This window comes from Corythoichthys intestinalis, chromosome 2 (assembly GCF_030265065.1).
Source record: "Corythoichthys intestinalis isolate RoL2023-P3 chromosome 2, ASM3026506v1, whole genome shotgun sequence".
Classification (NCBI taxonomy): Eukaryota; Metazoa; Chordata; class Actinopteri; order Syngnathiformes; family Syngnathidae; genus Corythoichthys; species Corythoichthys intestinalis.
Window position 1 is genome coordinate 45,833,054 of NC_080396.1, and position 22,324 is coordinate 45,855,377.

At 40.9% G+C, this 22,324-nt stretch overlaps 1 protein-coding gene across 7 annotated transcripts in view; it reads left to right on the plus strand.

Moving 5' to 3' along the window:
* The window catches only part of dmd (dystrophin), a 283,797-nt gene that overhangs the window by 85,333 nt on the left and 176,140 nt on the right, over nucleotides 1-22,324 (plus strand). The gene's annotated exons all lie outside the window — the stretch shown is intronic.

Below are 22,324 nucleotides of genomic sequence, written 5' to 3' on the forward strand. Positions count from 1 at the left end.
TTTTATAAAGACAGTGGTTGTCTAAAAACTGTTCACTCAGTGAATGTTAGCTCACTTTAGCCAGTAGTTCTTGTGCATGCCCAGGTGAAGACACTTCCACTACCATGCTAAACAGTAGGATCCATCTGATCGATCGATTCGAAACTCCAGTGACCATTATGTTAGTGTGATAGTGATGACACCAAATTTAACACACCTGCCCCACATTCACACCTAAAACCTTTTAACAGTAAAGGCCGAGTTATGCTTCTTCGGCAGAACTGCGCCGTTAAGGCAGACCCGATTTATGACCCTCCGCCGTAGCCTGCCGTGCACCTCAACAAAATCTTGACTTCCGACGTCAATGCGCGGTGACATGGCGCAAATGGACTGGGATTGGTCCGCTCAGACTGTTGTTTCAGGTTCAGCGTGAAATCACAGCCATTTTCAAACGTTGTTTTGCTACACGCAAAATGGACCAAGCCGACAGGAGTATCATCGAAGAACAAGTACAACAACTTCTACAATGTCTCGTCCAGACATTATAAAGCTTGCTAAACGGCAAGCAATTCGTGGAAGGAGATTGCTGAAAATAACGGGGCTGGAGGTCAGCGATTGCATAAAAAAATGGATGAACCTCCGAGATAAGTATGTGTGTGTTCGGAAGCGATGCGGTGACACAGTCGGCCAAAAATTGCCAGCTTTTTATCACTGTCGTATTTTTGGTTGGTGCACTTCATCGTTTATTGTGTAATATGTTTGCTGTGAGTCTGCGACGTATTTACATTTCACACTTTAAGTATTGGAAGAATAAAGCATTGGTTTGTTTTCAAAAGAGTTTTGATGTTTAATTTTCAACAACAGACAGTTTAAACACTTGATATATCATCACTGATTGAGAGTGCCTTGGTGCTTTTTTGATAATGTGTTTACCATCAAGGCTTCCAACGCAATTTGGGAAGTTCCATAGCCACCAGAAATCTGCTATGGCTTCCCACTGGCTGGTTGTAGGACACGGCAAGAAAATCGGGTTGGAGGGCTGTCCACAATGCTTTGCAGAGCAAAGTCCTCGACGCCAGTTTGTAGCTAGCTGCCACAGCTTTCTGGCTTCCAACCGAGGCTAGAAGTCGCTGAGCGGCATCAACAGTCGGGCAGACCATCTCCCAAACTGTCTTCTGTGTCGCCTGTGTCTCAACATTTGTATAATCAACATTTGTCATTCAATGTTGAGGAGCTTAAGATCCACATTCAAGCGTTCCATTACCATTGGCATTGTTTATTTGTTTTTTTTCCCTCCGTTCGCATGTTGTGTAACCGGAAGAAAACTGGAGGAAGTGGACAAGTTCCCCAAAACCGTACAAACACAACGCCACACCCGTCTAGTGGCTTGGCGGTGAATTAGAGAGCAACACGTTTCCTTGCCGCAGAACTATCGAATGCTCATTGACGCCAAAGTTGCTTTGCCGTCACCGCAACGCAGAAGCATAAATAAGGCTTAATGAGTCAAATGACAGAGGGGAGGAAAAATGACTAATTGGGTCCAAAAGTTTCATATATATAGTTAGGTGTACTCACTTTTTGTTGCTGGCAGTTTAGAGTGCATTCCCTGACAAATCCAAGACAAATACAAATACAATACAAATCTAAAATAATCAAATGGGGGTTATATCACTCCTTGCTTTGCAATTACATTACACATGATCGCATAGGGTGTACTCAATGTTTTTGCCAGCATTTTTAACATTATTGACAGTGTATTGCATTATTTTGACGCAACAGGAAAATTTGTACTGTTATACAAGCTCTATACAGACTTGTTTTTCATTGTAGCAATGTATTATTTCTTAAAAGCCTTTTTCACGAATATGACGTGTGAACCCCATTATTGTGTCTGTGGCAAGGTCAAGCAATGGATAAAACTGCTAGCAGTCTGTGCTCTTCATAGCATGCGGTTAATTATTTTTGCAATGGAAGAAAATTGATTTTTCTCCTGAATTGTAAAAAAAAAAAAAAAAAAAATCAATTGGTCCTCTCCACTTCTATTGTTGCATGATTATAATGTGTGTTTCTTGCTTTGGCTACCTTGGTTCTATAACTGTATGCATGCCTGAAAAGTCACATAGTGTGGAATGGTTTGCAACAGCCATTGTTGGCGTCTTTACAAAGGTAGCAAATTAAGTTCTTCCCAAGTGACCAAACCAAAGCTGTATTGCTTTGGAAACGTGGCACAACTAATTTAGACTTACAATTTATATCAAACTGTCTAAAAGGGCTTTGGGCTGCAAGTCTTCAGAAACAAAAAGCTTTTTAATCACAGTTTCACTGATTTGGGAAAGCTTTTTGTTGAATATTACTTTGCAGAACATCCCGTTATTGTGTCTCCCATGCTATTTCATGCCAAGTAGATTATGCGATTGTTTGTCTTTCTGTTAGCAGCATTAGACAAATTCATCTGGGCCAGGCAGCAGACACATTACATTTTCAATGGGATCTCTTCATTCGCATTTTAGTCACTCAGAGCTCATCAGGACCCTCCAAATTTGTCTGAAATTTTCAGATGAGACAGCGCTGCATCCTTAATGCTGATTGTCTCCTTCACCCGAGATAGAAATCCAACTGTCAGCAGAGTGACAAGTTTGCAACTTGCAAAGACATTGAGCCTGATTTAGCCATGAAGCTGATGAGAAAATTGATTAGGGGATTAAAGGCGTGAGAGGAGCCGTTGTGTTGAGCTTTAATTAAGGCTTCAACTTAAAATAAAAATCTATCATTGAGGCTGCATCTTTTCTCCCCTGATGGAGTTCTGCCATCTGGGGTCAACATTTTTCCATTCAATTTTCTCCAAGAGGGCTCACTTGGGTAATGGTACTATATTCAAAAGCAGGATGCTATCAATAACCATGATTGACATTCAATGTAAAATCTACTGTATTTTTCGGACTATAAGTCGCACCTGAGTATAAGTCGCACCAGCCATGAAATGCCCAACGAAGGGAAAAAAATACATTTATAAGTCGCACCAGGGTATAAGTCGCATTTTGGGTAGAAATTTACTTGATAAAATCCAACACATAGACCAGATATGTCATCTTGAAATGAAAATTAAAATAAAAATAACAATATAGAACAACATGCTGTACAGTATGAATATGTTACATGATGCATGAAAACGGAATGCGAACGTGACCGGTATGTTAATGTAACAAAGCTATTAAGAGTTAAGATAACTATAGCATGAAGAATATGCTAGCAAGTTTACCAAACTATCACTGTCACTCCAAAACACCAAAGGAACACATGAAATGATATAATATTGTGTAAATAATTTCACACATAAATCGCTCCAGAGTATAAGTCGCACCCCCAGCCAAACAATGAAAAATACTGCGACTTATAGTCCGAAAAATACGGTAATTACAAAATGGTTATCATTACTTAAAATAGAACCATGTACACTGATTGCACTTGAAAAAACAAGTAGAGAGCTACTATTTTAAGTTATATTAAGTCGTGCTTCCTTCGTAAAGTATACTTATTAGAAAGTTAAATAAGCTACAATAAACTAAGTACTATCTACGTAAGGACTAATTTAATTAGTACTTTGAATTTACTTAAGACAGAATTACTAGTTTAATCTACTAAGTAATCACATGTGAGTTTTACTCTTAGTTTATTCTACATAAAAAATGATCTAAATTGACCTTAGTATACAAATTATATTTACTTGGACTAAGGAAGCACTAGTTAGTACAACCTAAAAACCCTACCATTTTTTACATATTTACAGTGCCTTGCAAAAGTATTCGGCCCCCTTGAACCTTGCAACCTTTCGCCACATTTCAGGCTTCAAACATAAAGATATAAAATTTTAATTTTTTGTCAAGAATCAACAACAAGTGGGACACAATCGTGAAGTGGAACAAAATTTATTGGATAATTTAAACTTTTTTAACAAATAAAAAACTGAAAAGTGGGGCGTGCAATATGCGTTAATACTTTGTAGCGCCACCTTTTGCTCCAATTACAGCTGCAAGTCGCTTGGGGTATGTTTCTATCAGTTTTGCACATCGAGAGACTGACATTCTTGCCCATTCTTCCTTGCAAAACAGCTCGAGCTCAGTGAGGTTGGATGGAGAGTGTTTGTGAACAGCAGTCTTCAGCTCTTTCCACATATTCTTGATTGGATTCAGGTCTGGACTTTGACTTGGCCATTCTAACACCTGGATACGTTTATTTTTTAACCATTCCATTGTAGATTTGGCTTTATGTTTTGGATCATTGTCCTGTTGGAAGATAAATCTCCGTCCCAGTTTCAGGTCTTGTGCAGATACCAACAGGTTTTCTTCCAGAATGTTCCTGTATTTGGCTGCATCCATCTTCCCGTCAATTTTAACCATCTTCCCTGTCCCTGCTGAAGAAAAGCAGGCCCAAACCATGATGCTGCCACCACCATGTTTGAAAGTGGGGATGGTGTGTTCAGGGTGATGAGCTGTGTTGCTTTTACGCCAAACATATCGTTTTGCATTGTGGCCAAAAAGTTCAATTTTGGTTTCATCTGACCAGAGCACCTTCTTCCACATGTTTGGTGTGTCTCCCAGGTGGCTTGTGGCAAACTTTAAACGAGACTTTTTATGGATATCTTTGAGAAATGGCTTTCTTCTTGCCACTCTTCCATAAAGGCCAGATTTGTGCAGTGTACGACTGATTGTTGTCCTATGGACAGACTCTCCCACCTCAGCTGTAGATCTCTGCAGTTCATCCAGAGTGATCATGGGCCTCTTGGCTGCATCTCTGATCAGTTTTCTCCTTGTTTGAGAAGAAAGTTTGGAAGGACGGCCGGGTCTTGGTAGATTTGCAGTGGTCTGATGCTCCTTCCATTTCAATATGATGGCTTGCACAGAGCTCCTTGAGATGTTTAAAGCTTGGGAAATCTTTTTGTATCCAAATCCGGCTTTAAACTTCTCCACAGCAGTATCTCGGACCTGCCTGGTGTGTACCTTGGTTTTCATAATGCTCTCTGCACTTTAAACAGAACCCTGAGACTATCACAGAGCAGGTGCATTTATACGGAGACTTGATTACACACATTTGGATTCTGTTTATCATCATCGGTCATTTAGGACAACATTGGATCATTCAGAGATCCTCACTGAACTTCTGGAGTGAGTTTGCTGCACTGAAAGGAAAGGGGCCGAATAATATTGCACGCCCCACTTTTCAGTTTTTTATTTGTTAAAAAAGTTTAAATTATCCAATAAATGTTGTTCCACTTCACGATTGTGTCCCACTTGTTGTTGATTCTTGACAAAAAAATTAAATTTCATATCTTTATGTTTGAAGCCTGAAATGTGGCGAAAGGTTACAAGATTCAAGGGGGCCGAATACTTTTGCAAGGCACTGTACATACAGTAAGTGCAATCTGTCTGCATGCTTTATTAATGTAATGACAGCCAATTGGATTTTAATTAAAGTTGCACCGATACCAGTATCGGCAGGGGGCGCCGATCCGGCCCGAATTGGTGGTATCGGTATCGACGAGTACCAACATTTAGGGCGCCGATACCAACTACTGGCATCACTTGAACGCAAATGTACTGTCCTCCCCACGTGAGCTAACTTCCCAAATCCCGTTGCATGACATCTTTATGTCTTTGTCTCGAAATTACCAAACGAAATTAACTCCCTCGTCTTCAATTTTAAGGATGTAAACTACAACGCATATCCACGATGTTACGCTGCTCATCTAACATGGCATTCACAAACGATTAGCATACGTAAGCTAACGCCTGCTATTATAGCGCCGAACGTATCAGAAAGGTTAAAACCGTGGGAGACTAAGCAAACTCATGGTTTCATGATGAACCATTGAGTGGCAAATTAAGAGCGCCGTACTTCAAACTCATCCTGTTTATGAAAGTCGATTGTCATATGTGTTGTAAAGTAATGAGCAGAAGTAACTTTTATGACCAGACAACACTCAAGTGGCGCAAAGCGCACACTAGATATCATCAAATAGCAACCTAGATGTGCTACATTAGATCCCATGCCATTAGCTGCGTGAGCCCAGAGCGACGCGTAGTCCATATACAACATTGATGAATTAGAAACCGCCATGACTGAATGGAAGTTAAGCAGGCCAAATCAATCCATACCAGTGACTATAGATAATGCTGCAAATACTGTTGATTCAGTACATGTTACAGATGAAATCGGACCACAAATAGGATGGTTTGCTTATATGGTAAATATAGCTGTTAAGAGAGCTGCAGCAATCAACAGTGTGCCCCACTTTACAAACAGTAAAGATTGTTCCCAGCACTTATATACAAAATTTCTTCAGATCAGTAAGAAGTAAGCACATAAATATCATGCACTAAAATGCTTGTTTGTATGATGTTATTTTTGCTTGTTAACAAATAAAAATAACTAGGCCTGCAAGCAGGACTGAACGGGCCCTCGCAATCTAGCGCAACTCGGACGTCACGCAACTTGGACTGTGTGCAGGTCAGGGTGGTGGCAGATCCTCCTCTATAATCATCTCATTAGAACCTAACATGCTCGAAAGTCGCCTATTTAAATTCCCACACCCAAGAGATAAAAACCCCTATTGGAGAGAGTACTACAAAAAAGGAGCCACTACTGAGCTGTGCAGCCAAGCCCTTATTCAAAACCAAAATTAATCTTCGAACTGGGCCAATTCGACCAAGTGTGCCAACTATTGTGGCTCCATAAGTTCCCTGAGTCTCTGAAAAAAAAAATTTCCTTTAAATGGCGAACAAAGGGTCGTCACGGCAACAGACAGAGACACGTGGACATGGGCCGTAAAAAAGTATTTTAATAGGTCTTGAAACTACAATGACCAACATGAAAAGAACTGGACATGTTTTGGAAAAACGAGTGACTTTCTATCGCCACTAGTTGGCGCTGTAGGGTTGATGCAAATGACCCCTACAAGGCCCTTCAGGGTATGACTCTCAACAAGCACGGGAAGTTTGGCGCAGATATCTTGTATATCTGCCGAGTTATGACTGTTCAAAGTTTTTGGAGAGAAAAATTGTTGACAGTCATTTTCACTTTCCTGTTTGGACCCCTCCGCTTCAACGAAACTTAAATATTTTTCATCAGGCACCTGAAGACAGGTCTTAAGGTTTCCCTTATGCAGGTTTGAGGTAGATTGATTTTTTCCCTTTAGAGGAGGAGTGTGTCCCGTAAAAAAGGGCATTTCCTGTTCCCACTAGGAGGCGCCAGGCACAAATGATAAATTTTCAATCCAGTCCTGCTCAGGCTGGTATACCTCACACACATGCCAGATTTCAAATAGATTGAACGTTGTATGAGGGAGTTATCAGTCATTTTCCGAATTCGGTGTTTTGGCGAAAAAATGGAAGAATTTGGCGCCCCGCCCAGGTGAGGCCCGTGAATGAAAACACGCCATTTTTATAACTTAAGATTTCATATGCCTCATGAACAGTCTCACCAATTTTGAGAATGATCAAACTAATTCCCTAGGTGCCAAGGTGTAAAATGTGCACACTGTAAATCGATAAAAAGTTCACATTCAATCCAAAATACCCGATTTCCTGTAGGATTTGGAATGTGTGTGCAAGAGACTTTTTGGAGCAGTTTTGCACAAAGTTTTGATTCTCCAAATTTCATCACTCTATGTTAGAAAAACCTAAATGGAGAGGCCTTTTTGAAAATTTCAAGGGGGCGCCACTGAGCCATTTTGTTAAATTGTTTCGTAACGTTGCAAGATTATCGAACGTTATCCAAAGCCGCATGTATGTGCAAATTTTGGTGAGTTTTTATGCATATTCAAGCCTCCAAATGTAAACTCTTACTGTGAACCCATGAAAATTTCACATTCGATCCAAAATACCCGATTTCCTGTTGGATTTGGAATATGGGTGCAAGAGACTTTTTGGAGCAGTTTTGCATAAGGTATCTACTCCCCAAATTTCCTTGCTCTATGTTGAAAAAACCCAATAGGAAAGGCCTTTTTTAAAACTTCTTTCTGTCGCCACTAGTGGGCACTGTAGAGTTGATGCAAATGACCCCTACAAGAACCTTCAGGGTATGACTCTCAACAAACACGGAAAGTTTGGCGCAGATATGTTGCATATCTGCCGAGTTATGACTGTTCAAAATTTTTGGCGAGACAAATTGTTGACGGTCATTTTCACTTCCAGTTTGGACCTCTCCGCTTCAACGAAACCTCAATATTTTTCATCAGGGACCTGAACACATGTCTTGAGGCTCCCCTGAAACAGGTTTGAGGTCAATAGATTTTTTTCCCTTGGAGGAGGAGCCTGTCTCGTAAAGAAGGCCATTTCCTGTTTCCACTAGGGGGCGCCAGGCCTAATGGGTAATATTTCAATGCAGTCGTGTTCAGGCTGGGATATCTCATATACATGCTAGAAATGAAAAAGATTGAACGTTGTATCACCGAGTTTTTAATCATATTCTGAATTTGGTATTTTGCCCAAAAATGGCTGACTTTGGGACCACGCCCAGGTCAGACCCTTGAGTGAAAACTCACCATTTTGAAAACTTAAGATCTCATATGTCTCCTGAATAGTCTGACCAATTTTGAAGACGATCCAACTATTTTCTTCAGCGACAAGGTCTCAAATGTAAATCGATAAAATTTCACATTTGATCCAAAATTTCCGGCTTCCTGTTGGGTTTGGAATATGGGTGCAAGAGACTTTTTGGAGCAGTTTTACACAATGTATCGACTCACCAAATTTCATCATTCTACGTTGAAAAAACCTAATAGGACAGGCCTTTTTGAAAATTTCAAGGGGGCGCCACTGAGCGATTTTGTTAAATTTTTTTGTAGATTATCAAAATTTACGCAAAGTTGCATGTATGTGCAAATTTTGGTGAGTTTTCGTGCATGTTCAGGCCTCCAAACGTAAACTCCAACTGTGAACCGAAAAAATTTCACATTTGATCCAAAATATCCGATTTCCTGTTGGATTTGGAATATGGGTGCAAGAGGCTTTTTTGAACAGTTAGGCATAAGGTATCTACTCCCCAAATTTCATTGCTCTACGTTGAAAACCTGAGAGGAGAGGCCTTTTTGAAAATTTTAAGGGTCAAGGGGGCGCCACTGAGCCATTTTTTGACATTTTTTCAAAACGACACAAGATTATCGAAATTTACGCAAAGCCGCACGTTTGTGCAAATTTTGGTGACTTTTCGTGCATGTTCAGGCCTCCAAATTGGCCATTTTCATTTGCCCTGAAAAAAGAAGAATAATAATAATAACTAGGCCTGCAAGCAGGACTGAACGGGCCCTCGCAATCTAGCGCAACTCGGACGTCACGCAACTCGGACTGTGTGCAGGTCAGGGTGGTGGCAGATCCTCCTCTCTAATCATCTCATTAGAACCTAACATGCACGAAAGTCGCCTATTTACATTACCACACCCAAGAGATAAAAAACCCTATTGGAGAGAGTACTACAAAAAAGGAGCAACTACTGAGCTGTGCAGCCAAGCCCTTATTCAAAACCAAATTAATCTTCTAACTGGGCCAATTCGACCAAGTGTGCCAAATATTGTGGCTCTATAAGCTGCCTGAGTCTCTGAAAAAAAATATTTCCTTTAAATGGCGAACAAAGGGTCGTCACGGCAACAGATAGAGACACGTGGACATGTGCCGTAAATAAGTATTTTAATAGGTCTTGAAATTACAATGACCAACCTGAAAAGAACTGGACATGTATTGGAAAAACGAGTGACTTTCTATTGCCACTAGTTGGCGCTGTAGCGTTGATGCAAATGACCCCTACAAGGCCCTTCAGGGTATGACTCTCAACAAGCACGGGAAGTTTGGCGCAGATATGTTGTATATCTGCCGAGTTATGACTGTTCAAAGTTTTTGGAGAGAAAAATTGATGACAGTCATTTTCACTTTGCTGTTTGGACCCCTCCGCTTCAACGAAACTTCAATATTCTTCATCAGGCACCTGAAGACAGGTCTTAAGGCTTCCCTTATGCAGGTTTGAGGTAGATTGATTTTTTCCCTTTAGAGGAGGAGTGTGTCCAGTAAAAAAGGGCATTTCCTGTTCCCACTAGGAGGCGCCAGGCACAAACGGTAAATTTTCAATCCAGTCCTGCTCAGGCTGGTATACCTCACACACATGCCAGATTTAAAATAGATTGAAGGTTGTATGAGGGAGTTATCAGTCATTTTCCGAATTCGGTGTTTTGGCGAAAAAATGGCCGACTTTGGCACCCCGCCCATGTCAGGCCCGTGAATGAAAACACACCATTTTGATAACTTAAGATTTCATGTGCCTCATGAACAGTCTCGCCAATTTTGAGAATGATCAAACTAATTCCCTAGGTGCCAAGGTGTAAAATGTGCACACTGTAAATCGATACAATTTTCATATTCAATCCAAAATACCTGATTTCCTGTTGGGTTTGGAATACGCATGCAAGAGACTTTTTGGAGCAGTTTTGTACAAGGTATCGACTCTCCGAATTTCATCCTTCTACGTTGAAAAAACCTAAATAGAGAGGCCTTTTTGAAAATTTCAAGGGGGCGCCACTGAGCCATTTTGTTACATGTTTTCGTAACGTTGCAAGATTATTGAACGTTATGCAAAGCCGCATGTATGTCCAAATTTTTGTGAGTTTTCGTGCATGTTCAAGCCTCCAAATGTAAACTCCTACTGTGAACCGATAAAAATTTCACATTCGATCTAAAATACCCGATTTCCTGTTGGATTTGGAATACGGGTGCAAGAGACTTTTTGGAGCAGTTTTGCACAAGGTATCGACTCCCCAAATTTCATCACTCTATGTTAAAAAAACCTAATAGGAAACGCCTTTTTGAAAAATTCAAGGGGGCGCCACTGAGGCATTTTGTTACATTTTTTCGTAACATTGCAAGATTATCGAACGTTATCCAAAGCCGCATGTATGTGCAAATTTTTACGAGTTTTTGTGCATATTCAAGCCTCCAAATGTAAACTCCTACTGTGAACCCATGAAAATTTCACATTCGATCCAAAATACCCGATTTCCTGTTGGATTTGGAATACGGGTGCAAGAGACTTTTTGGAGCAGTTTTGCATAAGGTATCTACTCCCCAAATTTCCTTGCTCTATGTTGAAAAAACCCAATAGGAAAGGCCTTTTTTAAAACTTCTTTCTGTCGCCACTAGTTGGCACTGTAGAGTTGATGCAAATGACCCCTACAAGAACCTTCAGGGTATGACTCTCAACAAACACGGGAAGTTTGGCGCAGATATGTTGTATATCTGCCGAGTTATGACTGTTCAAAGTTTTTTGCGTGACAAATTGTTGACGTTCATTTTCACTTTCCTGTTTGGACCCCTCCGCCTCAACGAAACCTCAATATTTTTCATCAGGCACCTGAACACAGGTCTTAAGGCTCCCCTGATGCAGGTTTGAGGTCAACAGATTTTTTTCCCTTGGAGGAGGAACCTGTCGCGTAAAAAAAGGCATTTCCTGTTCTCACTAGGGGGCGCTAGACCTAATGGGTAATATTTCAATGCACTCGTGTTAAGGGTGGGATACCACACATACATGCCAAATATGAAAAAGATTGAACGTTGTGTCAAGGAACTATTAGTCATTTACTGAATTTGTCATTTTGCCGAAAAAATGGTCGACTTTGGCACCACGCCCAGGTCAGACCCGTGAATGAAAACGCACCATTTTCAAAACTTAAGATTTCATATGTCTCCTGAACAGTCTCACCAATTTTGAAGATGATCCAACTAACTCCCTCGGCGAAAAGGTCTCAAATGTGCACCCTGTGAATCGATAAAAATTTCATATTTGATCCAAAATAACCGATTTCCTGTTGGGTTTGGAATATGCGTGTAAATGCTTTTTTGGAGCGGTTTTGGACAAGGTATAGACCCCCCAAATTTCATTGCTCTACGCTGACATACCCTAATGTTATAGGCCAATTTTAAAATTTCAAGGGGGCGCCACTGAGCCATTTTGTTATATTTTTTTGCAACGTTGCAAAATTATCGAAATTTACAATTTTCCGGACGTATGTGCAAATTTTGGTGACTTTTCGTGCATGTTCAGGCCTCCAAATTGGCCGTTTTCATTTGCCCTGAAAAAAAAAAATAAAAAAAAAAATAAATAAAAAAATAATCCTTTGCAAAACAATAGGGCCTTCGCACGTCTAGTGCTCGGGCCCTAACTAGGCCTGCAAGCAGGACTGAACGGGCCCTCGCAATCTAGCGCAACTCGGACGTCACGCAAGTCGGACTGTGTGCAGGTCAGGGTGGTGGCAGATCCTCCTCTCTAATCATCTCATTAGAACCTAACATGCTCGAAAGTCGCCTATTTACATTCCCACACCCAAGAGATAAAAACCCCTATTGGAGAGAGTACTACAAAAAAGGAGCCACTACTGAGCTGTGCAGCCAAGCCCTTATTCAAAACCAAAATTAATCTTCTAACTGGGCCAATTCGACCAAGTGTGCCAACTATTGTGGCTCTATAAGCTCCCTGAGTCTCTTAAAAAAAAATATTTCCTTTAAATGGCGAACAAAGGGTCGTCACGGCAACAGACAGAGACACGTGGACATGGGCCGTAAAAAAGTATTTTAATAGGTCTTGAAACTACAATGACCAACATGAAAAGAACTGGACATGTTTTGGAGAAACGAGTGACTTTCTATCGCCACTAGTTGGCGCTGTAGGGTTGATGCAAATGACCCCTACAAGGCCCTTCAGGGTATGACTCTCAACAAGCACGGGAAGTTTGGCGCAGATATCTTGTATATCTGCCGAGTTATGAGTGTTCAAAGTTTTTGGAGAGAAAAATTGTTGACAGTCATTTTCACTTTCCTGTTTGGACCCCTCCGCTTCAACGAAACTTCAATATTTTTCATCAGGCACCTGAAGACAGGTCTTAAGGTTTCCCTTATGCAGGTTTGAGGTAGATTGATTTTTTCCCTTTAGAGGAGGAGTGTGTCCCGTAAAAAAGGGCATTTCCTGTTCCCACTAGGAGGCGCCAGGCACAAATGGTAAATTTTCAATCCAGTCCTGCTCAGGCTGGTATACCTCACACACATGCCAGATTTAAAATAGATTGAACGTTGTATGAGGGAGTTATCAGTCATTTTCCGAATTCGGTGTTTTGCCGAAAAAATGGAAGAATTTGGCGCCCCGCCCAGGTCAGGCCCGTGAATGAAAACACACCATTTTTATAACTTAAGATTTCATATGCCTCATGAACAGTCTCGCCAATTTTGAGAATGATCAAACTAATTCCCTAGGTGCCAAGGTGTAAAATGTGCACACTGTAAATCGATAAAAAGTTCACATTCAATCCAAAATACCCGATTTCCTGTAGGATTTGGAATGTGTGTGCAAGAGACTTTTTGGAGAAGTTTTGCACAAAGTTTTGACTCTCCAAATTTCATCACTCTATGTTAGAAAAACCTAAATGGAGAGGCCTTTTTGAAAATTTCAAGGGGGCGCCACTGAGCCATTTTCTTAAATTGTTTCGTAACGTTGCAAGATTATCGAACGTTATCCAAAGCCGCATGTATGTGCAAATTTTGGTGAGTTTTTATGCATATTCAAGCCTCCAAATGTAAACTCTTACTGTGAACCCATGAAAATTTCACATTCGATCCAAAATACCCGATTTCCTGTTGGATTTGGAATATGGGTGCAAGAGACTTTTTGGAGCAGTTTTGCATAAGGTATCTACTCCCCAAATTTCCTTGCTCTATGTTGAAAAAACCCAATAGGAAAGGCCTTTTTTAAAACTTCTTTCTGTCGCCACTAGTTGGCACTGTAGAGTTGATGCAAATGACCCCTACAAGAACCTTCAGGGTATGACTCTCAACAAACATGGAAAGTTTGGCGCAGATATGTTGCATATCTGCCGAGTTATGACTGTTCAAAATTTTTGGCGAGACAAATTGTTGACGGTCATTTTCACTTCCAGTTTGGACCTCTCCGCTTCAACGAAACCTCAATATTTTTCATCAGGGACCTGAACACATGTCTTGAGGCTCCCCTGAAACAGGTTTGAGGTCAATAGATTTTTTTCCCTTGGAGGAGGAGCCTGTCTCGTAAAGAAGGCCATTTCCTGTTCCCACTAGGGGGCGCCAGGCCTAATGGGTAATATTTCAATGCAGTCGTGTTCAGGCTGGGATATCTCATATACATGCTAGAAATGAAAAAGATTGAACGTTGTATCACGGAGTTTTTAATCATTTTCTGAATTTGGTATTTTGCCCAAAAATGGCCGACTTTGGGACCACGCCCAGGTCAGACCCTTGAGTGAAAACTCACCATTTTGAAAACTTAAGATCTCATATGTCTCCTGAATAGTCTGACCAATTTTGAAGACGATCCAACTATTTTCTTCAGCGACAAGGTCTCAAATGTAAATCGATAAAATTTCACATTTGATCCAAAATTTCCGGCTTCCTGTTGGGTTTGGAATATGGGTGCAAGAGACTTTTTGGAGCAGTTTTGCACAATGTATCGACTTGCCAAATTTCATCGTTCTACGTTGAAAAAACCTAATAGGAAAGGCCTTTTTGAAAATTTCAAGGGGGCGCCACTGAGCCATTTTGTTAAATTTTTTTGTAGATTATCAAAATTTACGCAAAGTTGCATGTATGTGCAAATTTTGGTGAGTTTTCGTGCATGTTCAGGCCTCCAAATGTAAACTCCAACTGTGAACCGATAAAAATTTCACATTTGATCCAAAATATCCGATTTCCTGTTGGATTTGGAATATGGGTGCAAGAGGCTTTTTTGAACAGTTAGGCATAAGGTATCTACTCCCCAAATTTTATCGCTCTACGTTGAAAACCTGAGAGGAGAGGCCTTTTTGAAAATTTTAAGGGTCAAGGGGGCGCCACTGAGCCATTTTTTGACATTTTTTCAAAACGACACAAGATTATCGAAATTTACGCAAAGCCGCACGTATGTGCAAATTTTGGTGACTTTTCGTGCATGTTCAGGCCTCCAAATTGGCCATTTTCATTTGCCCTGAAAAAAGAATAATAATAATAATAATAACTAGGCCTGCAAGCAGGACTGAACGGGCCCTCGCAATCTAGCGCAACTCGGACGTCACGCAACTCGGACTGTGTGCAGGTCAGGGTGGTGGCAGATCCTCCTCTTTAATCATCTCATTAGAACCTAACATGCTCGAAAGTCGCCTATTTACATTCCCACACCCAAGAGATAAAAACCCCTATTGGAGAGAGTACTACAAAAAAGGAGCCACTACTGAGCTGTGCAGCCAAGCCCTTATTCAAAACCAAAATTAATCTTCTAACTCGGCCAATTCGACCAAGTGTGCCAACTATTGTGGCTCTATAAGCTCCCTGAGTCTCTGAAAAAAAATATTTCCTTTAAATGGCGAACAAAGGGTCGTCACGGCAACAGACAGAGACACGTGGACATGGGCCGTAAAAAAGTATTTTAATAGGTCTTGAAACTACAATGACCAACATGAAAAGAACTGGACATGTTTTGGAAAAACGAGTGACTTTCTATCGCCACTAGTTGGCGCTGTAGGGTTGATGCAAATGACCCCTACAAGGCCCTTCAGGGTATGACTCTCAACAAGCACGGGAAGTTTGGCGCAGATATCTTGTATATCTGCCGAGTTATGACTGTTCAAAGTTTTTGGAGAGAAAAATTGTTGACAGTCATTTTCACTTTCCTGTTTGGACCCCTCCGCTTCAACGAAACTTCAATATTTTTCATCAGGCACCTGAAGACAGGTCTTAAGGTTTCCCTTATGCAGGTTTGAGGTAGATTGATTTTTTTCCCTTTAGAGGAGGAGTGTGTCCCGTAAAAAAGGGCATTTCCTGTTCCCACTAGGAGGCGCCAGGCACAAATGGTAAATTTTCAATCCAGTCCTGCTCAGGCTGGTATACCTCACACACATGCCAGATTTAAAATAGATTGAACGTTGTATGAGGGAGTTATCAGTCATTTTCCGAATTCGGTTTTTGGCGAAAAAATGGAAGAGTTTGGCGCCCCGCCCAGGTCAGGCCCATGAATGAAAACACACCATTTTTATAACTTAAGATTTCATATGCCTCATGAACAGTCTCACTAATTTTGAGAATGATCAAACTAATTCCCTAGGTGCCAAGGTGTAAAATGTGCACACTGTAAATCGATAAAAAGTTCACATTCAATCCAAAATACCCGATTTCCTGTAGGATTTGGAATGTGTGTGCAAGAGACTTTTTGGAGCAGTTTTGCACAAAGTTTTGACTCTCCAAATTTCATCACTCTATGTTAGAAAAACCTAAATGGAGAGGCCTTTTTGAAAATTTCAAGGGGGCGCCAGTGAGCCATTTTTTTACATGTTTTCGTAACGTTGCAAGATTATTGAACGTTATGCAAAGCCGCATGTATGTCGAAATTTTTGTGAGTTTTCGTGCATGTTCAAGCCTCCAAATGTAAACTCCTACTGTGAACCGATAAAAATTTCACATTTGATCCAAAATACCCGATTTCCTGTTGGATTTGGAATACGGGTGCAAGAGACTTTTTGGAGCAGTTTTGCATAAGGTATCTACTCCCCAAATTTCCTCGCTCTATGTTGAAAAAACCCAATAGGAAAGGCCTTTTTTAAAACTTCTTTCTGTCGCCACTAGTTGGCACTGTAGAGTTGATGCAAATGACCCCTACAAGAACCTTCAGGGTATGACTCTCAACAAACACGGAAAGTTTGGCGCAGATATGTTGCATATCTGCCGAGTTATGACTGTTCAAAGTTTTTGGCGAGACAAATTGTTGACGGTCATTTTCACTTCCAGTTTGGACCTCTCCGCTTCAACGAAACCTCAATATTTTTCATCAGGCACCTGAACACATGTCTTGAGGCTCCCCTGAAACAGGTTTGAAGTCAATAGATTTTTTTCCCTTGGAGGAGGAGCCTGTCTCGTAAAGAAGGCCATTTCCTGTTCCCACTAGGGGGCGCCAGGCCTAATGAGTAATATTTCAATGCAGTCGTGTTCAGGCTGGGATATCTCATATACATGCTAGAAATGAAAAAGATTGAACGTTGTATCACGGAGTTTTTAATCATTTTCTGAATTTGGTATTTTGCCCAAAAATGGCCGACTTTGGGACCACGCCCAGGTCAGACCCTTGGATGAAAACTCACCATTTTGAAAACTTAAGATCTCATATGTCTCCTGAATAGTCTGACCAATTTTGAAGACGATCCAACTATTTTCTTCAGCGACAAGGTCTCAAATGTAAATCGATAAAATTTCGCATTTGATCCAAAATTTCCGACTTCCTGTTGGATTTGGAATATAGGTGCAAGAGACTTTTTGGAGCAGTTTTACACAATGTATCGACTCACCAAATTTCATCATTCTACGTTGAAAAAACCTAATAGGACAGGCCTTTTTGAAAATTTCAAGGGGGCGCCACTGAGCCTTTTTGTTAATTTTTTTCAAAGATTATCAAAATTTACGCAAAGTTGAACATATGTGCACATTTTGGTGAGTTTTCGTGCATGTTCAAGCCTCCAAATGTGAACTCCAACTGTGAACCGAAAAAATTTCAGATTCGATCCAAAATAACCGATTTCCTGTTGGATTTGGAATATGGGTGCAAGAGGCTTTTTTGAGCAGTTAGGTATAAGGTATCTACTCCCCAAATTTCATTGCTCTACGTTGAAAACCTGAGAGGAGAGGCCTTTTTGAAAATTTTAAGGGTCAAGGGGGCGCCACTGAGCCATTTTTTGACATTTTTTCAAAACGACGCAAGATTATCGAAATTTACGCGAATCTGCACGTATGTGCAAATTTTGGTGACTTTTCGTGCATGTTCAGGCCTCCAAATTGGCCATTTTCATTTGCCATGAAGAAAGAAGAATAATAATAATAATAATAATAATAATCCTTTGCATTACAATAGGGCCTTCGCACGCCTAGTGCTCGGGCCCTAACTAGGCCTGCAAGCAGGACTGAACGGGCCCTCGCAATCTAGCGCAACTCGGACGTCACGCAAGTCGGACTGTGTGCAGGTCAGGGTGGTGGCAGATCCTCCTCTCTAATCATCTCATTAGAACCTAACATGCTCGAAAGTCGCCTAATTACATTCCCACACCCAAGAGATAAAAACCCCTATTGGAGAGAGTACTACAAAAAAGGAGCCACTACTGAGCTGTGCAGCCAAGCCCTTATTCAAAACTAAAATTAATCTTCTAACTGGGCCAATTCGACCAAGTGTGCCAAATATTGTGGCTCTATAAGCTGCCTGAGTCTCTGAAAAAAAATATTTCCTTTAAATGGCGAACAAAGGGTCGTCACGGCAACAGACAGAGACACGTGGACATGGGCCGTAAAAAAGTATTTTAATAGGTCTTGAAACTACAATGACCAACATGAAAAGAACTGGACATGTTTTGGAAAAACGAGTGACTTCCTATCGCCACTAGTTGGCGCTGTAGGGTTGATGCAAATGACCCCTACAAGTTCCTTCAGGGTATGACTCTCAACAAGCACGGGAAGTTTGGCGCAGATATGTTCTATATCTGCCGAGTTATGATTGTTCAAAGTTTTTGGAGAGAAAAATTGTTGACAGTCATTTTCACTTTCCTGTTTGGACCCCTCCGCTTCAACGAAACTTCAATATTTTTCATCAGGCACCTGAAGACAGGTCTTAAGGCTTCCCTTATGCAGGTTTGAGGTAGATTGGTTTTTTCCCTTTAGAGGAGGAGTGTGTCCCGTAAAAAAGGGCATTTCCTGTTTCCACTAGGAGGCGCCAGGCACAAATGGTAAATTTTCAATCCAGTCCTGCTCAGGCTGGTATACCTCACACACATGCCAGATTTAAAATAGATTTAACATTGTATGAGGGTGTTATCAGTCATTTTCCGAATTTGGTGTTTTGGCGAAAAAATGGAAGAATTTGGCGCCCCGCCCAGGTCAGGCCCGTGAATGAAAACACACCATTTTTATAACTTAAGATTTCATATGCCTCATGAACAGTCTCGCCAATTTTGAGAATGATCAAACTAATTCCCTAGGTGTCAAGGTGTAAAATGTGCACACTGTAAATCGATAAAAAGTTCACATTCAATCCAAAATACCCGATTTCCTGTAGGATTTGGAATGTGTGTGCAAGAGACTTTTTGGAGCAGTTTTGCACAAAGTTTTGACTCTCCAAATTTCATCACTCTATGTTAGAAAAACCTAAATGGAGAGGCCTTTTTGAAAATTTCAAGGGGGCGCCACTGAGCCATTTTCTTAAATTGTTTCGTAACGTTGCAAGATTATCGAACGTTATCCAAAGCCGCATGTATGTGCAAATTTTGGTGAGTTTTTATGCATATTCAAGCCTCCAAATGTAAACTCTTACTGTGAACCCATGAAAATTTCACATTCGATCCAAAATACCCGATTTCCTGTTGGATCTGGAATATGGGTGCAAGAGACTTTTTGGAGCAGTTTTGCATAAGGTATCTACTCCCCAAATTTCCTTGCTCTATGTTGAAAAAACCCAATAGGAAAGGCCTTTTTTAAAACTTCTTTCTGTCGCCACTAGTTGGCACTGTAGAGTTGATGCAAATGACCCCTACAAGAACCTTCAGGGTATGACTCTCAACAAACACGGAAAGTTTGGCGCAGATATGTTGCATATCTGCCGAGTTATGACTGTTCAAAATTTTTGGCGAGACAAATTGTTGACGGTCATTTTCACTTCCAGTTTGGACCTCTCCGCTTCAACGAAACCTCAATATTTTTCATCAGGGACCTGAACACATGTCTTGAGGCTCCCCTGAAACAGGTTTGAGGTCAATAGATTTTTTTCCCTTGGAGGAGGAGCCTGTCTCGTAAAGAAGGCCATTTCCTGTTCCCACTAGGGGGCGCCAGGCCTAATGGGTAATATTTCAATGCAGTCGTGTTCAGGCTGGGATATCTCATATACATGCTAGAAATGAAAAAGATTGAACGTTGTATCACGGAGTTTTTAATCATTTTCTGAATTTGGTATTTTTCCCAAAAATGGCCGACTTTGGGACCACGCCCAGGTCAGACCCTTGAGTGAAAACTCACCATTTTGAAAACTTAAGATCTCATATGTCTCCTGAATAGTCTGACCAATTTTGAAGACTATCCAACTATTTTCTTCAGCGACAAGGTCTCAAATGTAAATCGATAAAATTTCACATTTGATCCAAAATTTCCGGCTTCCTGTTGGGTTTGGAATATGGGTGCAAGAGACTTTTTGGAGCAGTTTTGCACAATGTATCGACTTGCCAAATTTCATCGTTCTACGTTGAAAAAACCTAATAGGAAAGGCCTTTTTGAAAATTTCAAGGGGGCGCCACTGAGCCATTTTGTTAAATTTTTTTGTAGATTATCAAAATTTACGCAAATTTGCATGTATGTGCAAATTTTGGTGAGTTTTCGTGCATGTTCAGGCCTCCAAATGTAAACTCAAACTGTGAACCGATAAAAATTTCACATTTGATCCAAAATATCCGATTTCCTGTTGGATTTGGAATATGGGTGCAAGAGGCTTTTTTGAACAGTTAGGCATAAGGTATCTACTCCCCAAATTTCATTGCTCTACGTTGAAAACCTGAGAGGAGAGGCCTTTTTGAAAATTTTAAGGGTCAAGGGGGCGCCACTGAGCCATTTTTTGACATTTTTTCAAAACGACACAAGATTATCGAAATTTACGCAAAGCCGCACGTTTGTGCAAATTTTGGTGACTTTTCGTGCATGTTCAGGCCTCCAAATTGGCCATTTTCATTTGCCCTGAAAAAAGAATAATAATAATAATAATAACTAGGCCTGCAAGCAGGACTGAACGGGCCCTCGCAATCTAGCGCAACTCGGACGTCACGCAACTCGGACTGTGTGCAGGTCAGGGTGGTGGCAGATCCTCCTCTCTAATCATCTCATTAGAACCTAACATGCTCGAAAGTCGCCTATTTACATTCCCACACCCAAGAGATAAAAACCACTATTGGAAAGAGTACTACAAAAAAGGAGCCACTACTGAGCTGTGCAGCCAAGCCCTTATTCAAAACCAAAATTAATCTTCTAACTGGGCCAATTCGACCAAGTGTGCCAACTATTGTGGCTCCATAAGCTCCCTGAGTCTCTGAAAAAAAATATTTCCTTTAAATGGCGAACAAAGGGTCGTCACGGCAACAGACAGAGACACGTGGACATGGGCCGTAAAAAAGTATTTTAATAGGTCTTGAAACTACAATGACCAACATGAAAAGAACTGGACATGTTTTGGAAAAACGAGTGACTTTCTATCGCCACTAGTTGGCGCTGTAGGGTTGATGCAAATGACCCCTACAAGGCCCTTCAGGGTATGACTCTCAACAAGCACGGGAAGTTTGGCGCAGATATCTTGTATATCTGCCGAGTTATGACTGTTCAAAGTTTTTGGAGAGAAAAATTGTTGACAGTCATTTTCACTTTCCTGTTTGGACCCCTCCGCTTCAACGAAACTTCAATATTTTTCATCAGGCACCTGAACACAGGTCTTAAGGTTTCCCTTATGCAGGTTTGAGGTAGATTGATTTTTTCCCTTTAGAGGAGGAGTGTGTCCCGTAAAAAAGGGCATTTCCTGTTCCCACTAGGAGGCGCCAGGCACAAATGGTAAATTTTCAATCCAGTCCTGCTCAGGCTGGTATACCTCACACACATGCCAGATTTAAAATAGATTGAACGTTGTATGAGGGAGTTATCAGTCATTTTCCGAATTCGGTGTTTTGGCGAAAAAATGGAAGAATTTGGCGCCCCGCCCAGGTCAGGCCCGTGAATGAAAACACACCATTTTTATAACTTAAGATTTCATATGCCTCATGAACAGTCTCACCAATTTTGAGAATGATCAAACTAATTCCCTAGGTGCCAAGGTGTAAAATGTGCACACTGTAAATCGATAAAAAGTTCACATTCAATCCAAAATACCCGATTTCCTGTAGGATTTGGAATGTGTGTGCAAGAGACTTTTTGGAGCAGTTTTGCACAAAGTTTTGACTCTCCAAATTTCATCACTCTATGTTAGAAAAACCTAAATGGAGAGGCCTTTTTGAAAATTTCAAGGGGGCGCCACTGAGCCATTTTGTTAAATTGTTTCGTAACGTTGCAAGATTATCGAACGTTATCCAAAGCCGCATGTATGTGCAAATTTTGGTGAGTTTTTATGCATATTCAAGCCTCCAAATGTAAACTCTTACTGTGAACCCATGAAAATTTCACATTCGAGCCAAAATACCCGATTTCCTGTTGGATTTGGAATATGGGTGCAAGAGACTTTTTGGAGCAGTTTTGCATAAGGTATCTACTCCCCAAATTTC